A 12,682-nucleotide genomic window follows, 5' to 3' on the forward strand; every position below is an offset into this window, starting at 1 on the left:
TGCAGAAGTACAAGCAGGAACGAGTAATAACCAAGCCCCCACGGCGGCTCGAAACCAAAATCCTGATGCAGCCCAAAACAACACGGAGCCTGACCGAGCAAAATCTGGACCATCTAGGCCCATAAATGGGAGACAGCCACCATCACCCATAAGGCATCCACCATCACCGATAAGGCACCCCTCGCCATTCCAAGAGGTTCCAAAGCCTACACATCGAGATGGAAACTGACGGGCTAGGCCTAGACAGGGGAACGAAAGAGAGGCTGCCCGAGATCACAGGGCTCATCAGCCTTCGGGAAGCCAAATTTCAAGATCACAGACTGCTGAGACAAGGAGGCCAGTAGGAGACCCACCTCGTAATCATCGATCCACATATCTAGAAAGGGCTACGAGTTACGTAAGTGAAAGCTCAGATTACACTTGGTCCGTGAGCATTTATAACACAGAACCAAGGCATACAGGGAATTGAGGGAATCACCATGATCTGTAGGATCATCTAAACCATAATCGGGGTCAAGATAATCCCTCGAACCTGGATCTGCACGACCATCTGAATGGCCGTACACAGACAGGGTATAACCCTATACCAAGTCAGGGAGCTGGAGATTTTATTAACGATAACCAGCCCCCTCATGTCCAGGCTCGACCTCCATTGGATTTAGTCCAGGAAAGGATTGACCAATTAGAAAGAGCATTCGGGCTCTTACAGAACGAGCGCAGTAGGGACAAGGCTGAAGAATCCGATGAAGAGCTCGAGCCTTTTGCCCTGCATATCTCCAGCACTCTGTTTCCTCAGGGGTTCAGGATACCTCATGTCCCACCATTTGACGGAAACTCAGACCTGTATAGTCATCCGAGTACCCTTAACACCATCATGCGAGCCAACAATGTTGGGTACGAGCTCAGATGTATGTTGTTCCCTACCACACTCACGGGACCGGCAAAAAACTATTTTGAAAAGTATAAAAGGCATTCGATCTCATCTTGGGAACAGTTATCTAGATACTTCAAGAAGCAATTTAAGGCTATAATTGGCATCAGGTCTGAGGCCTCAACCTTAACAAATGTCCAACAACAAGAAAATGAGTCATTGAAGAGTTACCTCACGATGTTTAATCTAAAGGTGGCCTGAGCTCGAGATGTCGATGATAGCGGTCACCTGATGGTTGTTAGAGCGAGTATACTGCCAGGAAGTCCCTTTGGGAAGACTTACAAAGGAAACCTATCAGGTCACTAATCGAGTTTAATCGGAGGGCCCAGAGATTTGTCAATGTAGAAGAGGCGAGGTCAACCTTGAACATGACCTCTCAGCCCATAACTACAACGACAAGCGTAAACTCTGCCTCAACCTTGGTGGCCCCAACAACTTCGAAACCCTCTGGGCACAACCCTTCTAAAAGAAAGAAGAGAGAAGGGAATAACCCCGAGGCTGATGGAGTGAAGAAGAAGAAAAGAGATAAATATTTCTCCGTATACAAAGTGTATACCAAGCTCAATGAGTCTCGGGAGAATATTTACCTGGTTAATGAGAACCAGGTCCCGTTCAGACAACCTGACCCCATGAGAAACCAAAAGGCAAAAAGGGATCCAAATAAATATTGTAGATTCCATAGAGATATCGGACACACAACCGATGAATGTGGACAACTGAAAGATGAGATCGAAGGCTTGATCTCGAGGGGATATTTTAGACAGTACATCAAGAATCGAAATACCAATCAAGCTTCGACAAGCCAAAGGGCAGAAGTTGCACAACCTGCCCAAAACAATAACTCCCGAGCTCGGGAGGACGAGCAATCCCTCCGATTGATGGAGAGGATGTAATAACCATCCTAGGGGGACCTCATATTGCAGGATCGGGCAGGAACGCCCAAAAGAGATACGTGAATGAGCTCAAGACTGGAGACGGTTCTCCCTACAAACCCGAATCGCAATCTCCAAAACAGCAGAGGGTTGAGACTCAACCCATAACAATTACTGAAGAGGACGCGCCACACGTCCAGTTTCCCGATAACGACCCTCTGGTCATAACTCTCCAACTCGCGAACAAGAGGGTACGCTGAGTCCTGATTGATAACATGAGCTCGGTGAATATCCTTTATAAAGCCACTCTAGAAAAGATGGGACTCGCGCTTTACGACCTAAAAGGGTGTGCAAAAACCTTATACGGTTTTTTAGGGGAAGGGATTGCCTGTATGGGATCCATTGAGCTCCCCATGACCTTGGGAGACTATCCATTCTCAGTAACCAAGATGATGGAGTTTGTTGTGGTGGACCTCCCATTATCCTACAACGCACTACTCGCCCTAGTTGGGTTGGGGGAAATATCCTCTGTTAGGCATTTGGCCATCAAGTTCCCGACTTCTAGTGGCATCGGGATGTTGAAGGGGGACCAGCTCGCGGGAAGGGAGTGCTACAGCATCTCCATAAAGGGAAATAAGCAAACTAGTGCACAAACACTTGTGGTTATTCAAAACAAAGATGGGAAGATCTTCGAGATAGATGAAGAAATCGACCCCAGAATAGAAGAAAGGTCTGGCCTCGAACCTCTAGAAGAGCTCGAAGAGGTCAAGCTCGAAGAAGTAGATCCCATGAAGACGGTGAAGGTGGGTAAGAATCTTTCAAAAGAAGCGAAATAACAATTAATTTGCTTTTTAAAAGAAAAGCAGGATGTATTCGCATGGTCACACTCGGACTTGGTGGGAATCAGTCTGAATGTCATGAGCCACGCGCTTAACATTGACAAAAGCTTCCTTCCGAAGCAACAAAAACGAAGACTCCTGGATGATGATAGAAAGAAGGCTATCAAAGAAGAAGCCGACATGTTAAAGGAAAATCGATTCATACGAGATGCCTTCTATCCAGATTGGATTGCCAATCCAGCATTGATTCCGAAGCCCAACGATAAATGGAAAACCTGTATCGACTACTCAGACCTTAACAGGGCATGCCCTAAAGACTGTTTCCCCTACCTTGGATAGATTAGCTCATAGATCCCACAGCAGGTCACAGTACCATGTCATTCATGGATGCTTATTCTGGATATAACAAGATTGCCATGCACGCGCCGGACCAAGAACATACGAGCTTTGTAACCGATAAAGGGTTATACTTCTACAATTCCATGCCTTGCGAGCTCAAAAACGCTGGAGCCACATACTAAAGGCTGGTGAACAGGATGTTTTCCGAACAGATAGGGAATAACATGGAAGTTTATGTTGACGACATGCTTGTCAAGTCCAAACATAACAATAACCATGTAGATGATCTTGCCGAATGCTTTACTGTGCTTCGAAAGTATAACATGAAACTTAACCCACAAAAGTGCTCTTTTGGAGTGTCTTCGGGAAAGTTTTTGGGATTTATAGTAAATGCACGAGGAATAGAGGTTAATTCAGACAAGATCTAGGCATTGATTGATATGCCCTCACCTCGAAAGCATAAGGATGTCCAGAGCTTAACTGGATGAATGGCGGCACTAAGTAGGTTTATTTCAAAATATACAGACCGTTGTCTTCCCTTTTTCAACCTTTTAAGAGGGGGAAAAAAATCGAGTGGTCAGAGGAATGCGAGCTTGCATTCCAAAACCTAAAGATGCACCTCGCCGAACCACCAATCTTGTCGAAACCTATCACGAGCGAAATCTTGTATTTATACCTCGCTACAATCGAGCATTTCATTAGTGTCGTGCTCGTTCAAGAAGAAAAGAAGGTACAAAAACCAGTGTACTATGTCAGGAAAATGTTACTGGGGGTAGAATCGAGATACCCGTTAATGGAAAAATTGGCTCTCAACCTGATCCACTCATCTCAAAAACTCCGACCTTATTTCCAAGTACACCCTATTCATGCTAACTGACCAGCCACTACGACAAGTTTTGTCTAAACTAGAAGCCTCTAGAAGATTGTTAAAGTGAGCTGTTGAACTTGGACAATTCGAGATTACATATCACCCGAGAACAACCATCAAGGGATAGGCCCTGACAAATTTTATTGTCGATTGTATTGGAGTATCTAACGATGAAGTTGTAACCCCAGCCCACGAGTTGTGGAAACTTTATGTCGACGGATCCTCCAACAAACATAGATCGGGAGCAAGCATTATACTAATCACCCCAGCGGGAAATCGATTCCTCTCAGCCTTAAGGTTCAACTTCGAGGCATCGAATAACGAGGCTAAATACGAAGCATTACTAGCAGGACTGCGAATAGCCAAGGAACTCAAAGCAAAGGGTATACATTGCTATAGTGACTCACAGTTGGTGGTCAACCAAGTTTTGGGGGAATATCAGGCTCGTGGCGTAAAAATGGCTGCGTACCTAGAGAAATCCAAAGCTACGCTCAGACAATTCGAATTCTACGCTATAGAAAATGTTCCCCGAGAACAAAATTCAAATGCAGACGCGTTGGCCAAGCTTGCTACCACCAGCGAGGCCGATACGTTGAACGTGGTCCCGGTAGAATTTCTATCGACTCCCAGTATCAACGAGCCCAACAGAAAAGACGTATGCATGATTGACTCTCAACCTACTTGGATGACCCCAATAGTTGATTACCTCGAAACCAGAATTCTCCCAGCAGAACAGAACGAGGCTCAGAAATTGATGTATCAGATCCTGAGGTACACTATTGGGGAAGGAAGGTTGTATCAAATAGGGTATTCTATGCCATTACTCCGATGTGTAACTCCACCCGAGGCAAAGAAAATTCTGGAAGAAATTCATGAAGGATTTTGTGGAGATCACACTGGGGGGCATAGTATATCTAAAAAGGTGATAAGACAAGGATATTTCTGGCCCACGATCAAGGCGGATACGTTTGAATATGTCAAAAGATGTGACAAGTGCCAGCGCTTTGCCTCAATTCTATGAGCTCCGCCTACTGAACTCACCATGTTGACCTCCCCATGGCCATTTGCAGTGTGGGGAATCGACCTTATAGGTTCGCTACCAACAGGAAAAGGCAGAGTGAAGTACGTTGTGGTCGCTGTGGATTATTTCACAAAATGGACCGAGGCCGAACCCCTGGCCACTATTACCTCAAAAAAAAATTTAGACTTTGTGGTCAAGAATATCATCTGTCGAGATGGGATGCCCAGGAAGATAGTATCAAACAATGGTACCCAGTTCGACAGTGACCTGTTTACCCATTTCTACGAGAAGAATGGAATAATAAAAATCTTCTCTTCTGTTGCTCATCCCCAATCAAATGGCCAGGTCAAAGCAGTCAACAAAATCCTAAAAATCTCCATAAAGAAAAGGTTGGAGGAGGCAAAAGGAAGGTGGCCTGAGGAGTTACCTCAGGTTTTGTAGGCTTATCAAACCACAGCTCGAACTTCAACAGGGCATACTCCTTTCTCCCTAGCATATGGATGCGAGGCCATGTTGCCAATCGAAATACCTACAATACGGATTCATGCCTACAATCAGGCCTGGAACCAATCCCAGCTCAAAGAAAGTCTAGACCTCGTTGAAGAAAGACGAGATGAAGCTCAATTGAAAAATGCTGCATACCAGCAACGAGCTACTAGATATTCAACAAGAGGGTTCGAGATAGAAAATTTAGATTGGGAGATCTGGTATTAAGGCGTGTATTTTTGGCTACACGAGACCCATCTGCTGGAGTACTCGGACCTAACTGGGAAGGACCTTACCAGATCAAGTCTATAATTCAGCCTCGGGTGTATAAATTGGTGAGACTAAACGAAGAGTTGGTGCCACGAGCTTGGAATGATGAATATCTACGACCTTATTACCAATAATGTAGGAAGGGTGTTTTGTTGTAACCAAGCTTATTTAGTTTTCAGACCTTTTGCTAATAAAATGTTAAACTTTTCTCAAAAAATTATTTTCTTTATTTTATGTTGTATTTTTGGCAAACTTTCTTAATTCAATAACTTATAGTCACACTCATAGGATATTAAGGGGGCATTAGTGGTATATAATCATACCATAAGTTTGAAAAAATAAATAACATAAAATAAAAATGTCTGGATCATTAACCAGACATAAAAGTTTTAAGTATACACGTAAATTAATAACGTCTGGATCATTAACCTGACATAAAAGTTATAAGTGTATACGCGAGCTAAAGTTTTCTAGATATAGCCAGATTTGCGAGCTAAGATTGTTTGGACATAACAAGACCATACAAATTTTAAGTGTATGGATTAATAACCAAACACGCAAGCTAAAGCTATATGGATATAACCAGATTCGCGAGCTAAGATAGTCTGGTCATAACCAGATTATAAAAGTTTTAAGTGTATGGATTAATAACCAAACACGCGAGCTAAAGCTATCTTGATACAACCAGATTCACGAGCTAAGATAGTCTGGTCATAACCATACAATAAAAGTTATAAGTGTATGGATTAATAACAAAACACGCGAGCTAAAGCTATCTGGATATAACCAGATTCATGAGCTAAGATAGTCTGGTCATAACCAGACTAAAATTTATGTGTAAGGATTAGTAACCTAGCACGTGAGCTAAATAAGTTTGGAACAAACCAGCTAAAACTAATCGACAAAAAGTGGGAATGTAAATAAGCCTACTTCGAATTAAGTCAAGTGCGAGGCTGGAAAATTTTGCAAAAATTAGTTTTGACCTCACAACCTTGGGAGCTACTCGAGGATGAGAAAAAGTAACTAGAAGAGCAAAATATAACTAAACTACTAAGATTACATGCCATATAAGTACTTTCGAGTGCATGGTAAAAGTAAATTCTGACCTTGACAATAACGAGGTCGGACATGGATATATCGAGTAAACTATGCATGAATGCATTGAAACTCGAGCTTAAATCCACCAAGTGTGTTTATACGAATAAATGAACATAAAAGCAAACCTTTAGTATGAAATGCTTGAAATATTTCGACCCAGAAATGTAAAGCAAAAATATTAAAGTAAAAGCTGAATGTAAAATCAAATGCATAAAAGTTTTTGAGCTAGAAAATTGTGTGTATAAAGATTAAAATTACTTTTTAAATAAACATAAAATAGACCTAAAATGATATATGTATTGTCTTTGCCCCAAGGGAAAAAATATAAAAGGTGTTACAAAAATATTTATGGGACGCAGCCCATTACCTCGCTTCTATGAAGCAGGCACATCCCCGTCAGCAGCACCAGACTTCTCCGCCGCCTCCTCTGCCTCGTCCATGGCATCCTCCTCGCCGATTTGAGCTTGCCACCTCTTAAGGAATTCATCTTTGAGGTTGTCTAGAAATCTTGTGTCAAGATCGACATTGTTGGCCCAGATACGGTACATGGCCATGTCGACAGCATGATCCTTCTTCTGCTTAAATTCGTCGAGGAGACGAGCCTTCTCACCCTCGATTATCTCAAAGGTGGCTTTCTTCTCCTCCTCGAGCTTGGCATTCAGCTCTTCAAGCTCCTTGATTCTGGAGTCTCTCTCCTTGATTTCATAATCCTTAGCCTTCAGCTTTGACTCGAGCTCAAACATTGTCAACTTTGCAGCCTTAAGCTCATCTGCGAGCTTTATCTGAAGCTTCTTCGCCTCCTGAGCATAAGACAAGCTTGAGTGAACTTTATTGTTCAGCTTGTAATTAAGTTGAGAAAACGTTACAAAAGCCTATGCACAAACAAAAATGGATTAGTAAACATACAAGATAAGCCCGAATGAGCAACATGACGAAGTAAAAGGACTTACCGAGGTGAGGAGCTTGCTACCCTTGTCATAAAGGGTGTTGTTGTCTCGATAGGACGTGAGGAACTTCCATTGAGGGGCGCCAAGGTTGCTGAAACTTTGGCCAACTCGGGATAGTACATCCGAGCCCAGACTGGCTCCGTGTGTCCTCGCTGCGTTGTCGATCACATACTCAGTGGCATGGGTCGAAATCGACAACAAGCGTTCCCGTGTGGGAACCTGCTTCTCTGGAGCTCGAGTAGTTTGTTGAGAAGTTTTGATTACAGGAGGAGGCGGGGGAAGCGAGATCTCAGTGGATACTCTGACCTCGCATTTTGGATCAACGGGTAGACTCAGGCCATGAGTGTCCGAGACAGGAGGTGTTGCCTCAGATTTCTTCAAAATTTTGGAAGGGCGCCCCACTCTTTGCGATGCCCTCGGGCGCTTGCTTTGCTTGGCTCCGGAGCGACGGTTGAGTACATTGTCTAAATCAGACTCCATGTCGCTTGCACATACACAATTTACACATTAGTGATCGAGCCTAAACTACAAAAAAGAAACAAGGCTAAAGTCAAAAGAAACCAAACTGATACTCTCCCCTGAGCTTGTGCTCGGTGACCAAGTAATCCCCCTATCTTCAGAGGATGCTGGGGGAGTCCCTTCCCTAAATGTTGGGGATAGCCTCGAAAGGTCTCTATAGTCATTGAACCTATATTGGGCAGCGACCCCATCCCAAACTTCGTTTAAACTATACATAGTTTGGAATTTTCTTAACCAACTATCGAACCTATGTACCCTATGATCTACCCAGGACAAAACATGAAAGTTATCTCTGGAATCCGGGAATAGGATCAGAGTATCGGGCTTGTGCTTAAGCATAGAAGGAGACCACATGGCCGAGCTAAGTATTACTTTACCTCCACCACCCGAGCTCGAGGCCTCGTCTTAGGCTTCATTTCCCAAGGTGGGTTTGTCGTGACGGCGAGCCACAAAAGGATGGGCCTGCAAGCTCGATGACCTACGTCTCGGGGGGAGCTCCTCAATGGGAAGTGGCACATGCTCCCACTTGAAGTACTTCCGATAGGCACTGTCATCCGTCGACTGATCTTGCTCCAAGAGACCACAAGCTCGGAGCTGCTCTTCATGGAGAAGATAGGATAGGGATCGCCGACCATACGACAATTGGAGCAGAGCTGCCTTATGCTCCACCATTGACTCTGTGGGTGTGGGATGGTGATAGTTGGCTGAAGAAATGGATGTGTTATTATTTCGAGCTTAGTCATTAATCCTGCAAGAAAAAGAATATGTATGAGTACTTACGAATTCGTTTGAATGAATAGAATTTTGAAAGAGTGAGGTCGTCCATCCAGAAGAAGGCTAGTTTGAAGTTTGGAGGATGGTTCGGCATATCCTCAAAGATCTTCTTCTCCTGTGGGTAGCTCGATAAATAGTAGAAGACATCTCCTCCCCGAGCTCGTGAGGGGTTGCTCTTCAGACAAAAGAGATACAGGATCTCTTGAGGTGAGGGTCCTGCCCACTTCAGCTCGTGGTACAGGGACTTGAGGGCGGACAGAACCCTATAAGAATTGGTCCGGAGTTGGAATGGGTGACCCCAACAAAGTCCAAAAAATCCTTAAAAAAGGATTTCAGGGGCAGTAGGGCCCCTACCTTCATATGCTCGCGACTCCAGGCAGCGAGGTTATTCATGCTATCGGGTTTGCCATCACTCGAGGCATAGCAGCTCTGCTCGTTCGAAGTTGCAGGTCGACACATCAGCGTGTTGGAGAGCTTTAGGCCGTGGCAAGCTAGAATGTCAGAAATTTGGCCCGTTGAAGTGATTGAGCTCCAATAATTATCAGCCTCAAAGAATTCCTCCCTGGAGGTAGGAATGGTTGCAAGATGGGCGATCTGAAGGGTCCTCCATCAGTGAAAAGGAAAGTGCACCAGGCTCGGAAGCAACGGTGACTTTGATTTTGGGATCGAGCGGGATAGGTCTGATCTCAGGGTCCGGATCTGGATAAATCGCGACCAAGAGTTTTTTCCTTTTTCTTTCCTCAACCTTGTTAATCTGACGTCAGAAATGGGCTCAGATGTCCTCTTGTTCACACCTCGCGTGATGTTCGCGTATCAGTCGCTGGTTCTGAGTGAAGGGAGACTCTGGACTGGGAGTTGATGGAGGATAAGGAATTACGAGTACTGACCCGCACTGATTCTCAGAGTTCTGTGACATCTAGCAAGAAAGAAAGGGGTGAGGGCCAGGCATACAAGAAATCAAAGTATACTTTTGGTGATTCGAGCTCGAAGCCCGAGATCATGGAGTAAGCTCAATCGAGACCGAGGTCTCGAAAGGACATATCGAATTCAAAGATAATCCCCCGAACTATTGTAAAGTTTGGGCTTCGAGCGTATACTTAACGCGAGAGTGGGAAAGTTTGGCTTCATTTTAGGAATCCCGGATTTTCAAGGATAAAGTTGACGGTTACCCAGAAAGGTGATAATTTTGGGATTTGTGAAATTAAAAACCTTAATTCAGAACCCCCATTTCTTAGCTTACACGATACACTACCTATAATCTGAAGAAAAAAAACCCTATGTTTGTATTTTTTTGCACTAAATAAGGTTTTAGAACTATGTTTTCAAATACTTTGAATCAAAAGTATCAGCTAAGAAGTGCGACTAAAACTACCAACTACAACATGCATTCATATGGGGATGAAGAACGTAAAAATGCATGAAGAGATAAAAGAACAAGAAACTTACACACGGTGGCTAGTGGATACAGTGAGATCGATGAATGTAGGAGCGGTTGCAAGGAAGCTCTCACGGAGTCGAAAATGCCAAGGTTGTTATGTCTCTTCAGTTTGGAGAACATGCAAAAAGGAAATGAGAGTTTATAGCTCTGGTTTTTTATTTTTCTCTGAAAACTAGAATGTAAAATGAAGATGATGAAGGAGGAGAGAGAGCTCATATATATGACCCCGTGGGATGTCAAGGGTCGAGTATATCTGGGCCTTTGGTTTGATCTTGAGTGTGATCTAACGGATGAGGGGAAAACGTGACAATGGCAGAAAAATTATGAATGCAAAAAGACGTGGACGTGTTGGAAAAGTACTCAAGTACTTTGTTTGAGCAATCTGTGGTTGACGCGTGTCCACACTCGAGTGCAGTAGGTTGCCCGATTTTCAAAGGTGGCAGTTCAAAAGTATCAGTTCGAATCAAAATTTTCCTTCTCATAGGATTCAAACTGATACTTTTGAGGGGGCAAAATGCTACACCCTGATTTCGAAAGTGGAAATCTTGATCTCAAAATTCAGGCCCGTAAGGTGTAAGCTCGAAATAAGCATAGTCGTCATGTAATCAGCAATAATGAGAAAGTCAAAGACAGTCTCGCTGAGCAGTAAATGTGACAACATCAAAATTAGTGAGCTCGGAAACTACGTAGTTTCGGAGGTGTTCCGAGGTCATAAGTTAGGCTCGAAGCTCACAATGGAAATAGCTCAACACTTGTAAAAATATCTTGATTCAGTTCCTGCCATCAGGCAAGACAATTCGAGCTTGAGCATTGTAATCTCGAAGAGGATTATATCAACAACGTTACTCGTTGAGAACATAGGCAGACCAAGGTGTCGAGCACGGAAGTCTCGAAGGTGTGTGAGCCTAGCGTCCAAGCTCGCAAGCTGTGCGTGAACATGTTTTAAAATCCCTATGTTTAAGGGATCAGATGTAATATGTTATTAAATCCCAAATATCATGGGATATATACGCGTACGTAGTAACTGTGTGCATTTAATTGCATTTATTTAATTTATTTGTAGAATAATTCCCTGAAATATATGGGAAGAGATTCGCTAAACTACTCTATAAATATAGTGGAACAATTCATTTGTAAGGGGGGGGGGGGGGGGAACTTGTACTGGGAAAACTCTGTATATTTGCTTCCAGCAAGCTTTAGGAGAATCCCAAAAGAGTGAATAACACAAACTTGTGAACTAGGCAGATTTTAACTGCTGAACCACGTACAAAATCTTGTCTATACTGTTTGTTTCCTTAGGTATATTTTATTTAATTGCTCTTCTTTTCTAAGTTTACGAAAAATGACGTCACAAGAAATTAGATTTTCAGTGACTAGATTTTTAGCGACTAAATTGACTTGGTCATTAAAAGTTTGTTTCTACGACTAATATTTAGTTGTAAATTGTTTTGGTTGTGAGACAAAGACTAATTGGAACCAAAAGAATCAATGACTAATTTTTTAGTCAGTGTTCGATGTTTTTAGTGACTAAATTTGTACTTAGTCACTGAAACTTTGGTGCCAAATTAGTACTTGTGGCGGGAGCACTAATTTTAGATGACTAAAATTATTTAGTCGCTAAAGGATCTATATTTCCGACTAATAATTAGTTGGTAAAAATTTAATGACTAAAATACTTGGTCACAAAAAATATTATACATACAAGTATTCATGGTTCACATTCACCAACTAAATATTTAGTCATGATAAAATATAACATTAAAAAATTATGTATTTAAATATTATGTGACTACAATATTTAGTCGTGAAAAATTATATTATTTATGACTAAAAATGTATGAAAAATATATTTATAAATTTTAATCTAGTAATATAAATGTATATTCTCCAAGGAGTTTAAATTTATTAAATAATTGATTATATGATAAAATTTTATAAGTTCTTATAAATTTCCTACTCCTAAAAATGTTACTAAAATTCAATTTTAATTTTTGAATTTGAAAAATGAAATAATACATATTGTCAAGATATTTTGTAAAAATTTGATCCATATTTGAAAATCCAAATTATAAATAATATATAAAAAAACGATTAACATAAATAAAAATAAAATTTATATTTTTCAATAAATTATATATATCTTCAGGATACATGTACGTTTATTTTTTTTTCATCAAATAGAAGTATATCATTATTTATTTTTCAATTGTTATAATCATTAAATTTTTTGTATAAACAAAATAAGAATATCATTACTTTATTGGATTTTCTATTTGCATT

Source organism: Humulus lupulus, chromosome 7, assembly GCF_963169125.1.
Source record: "Humulus lupulus chromosome 7, drHumLupu1.1, whole genome shotgun sequence".
Taxonomy (NCBI): Eukaryota; Viridiplantae; Streptophyta; class Magnoliopsida; order Rosales; family Cannabaceae; genus Humulus; species Humulus lupulus.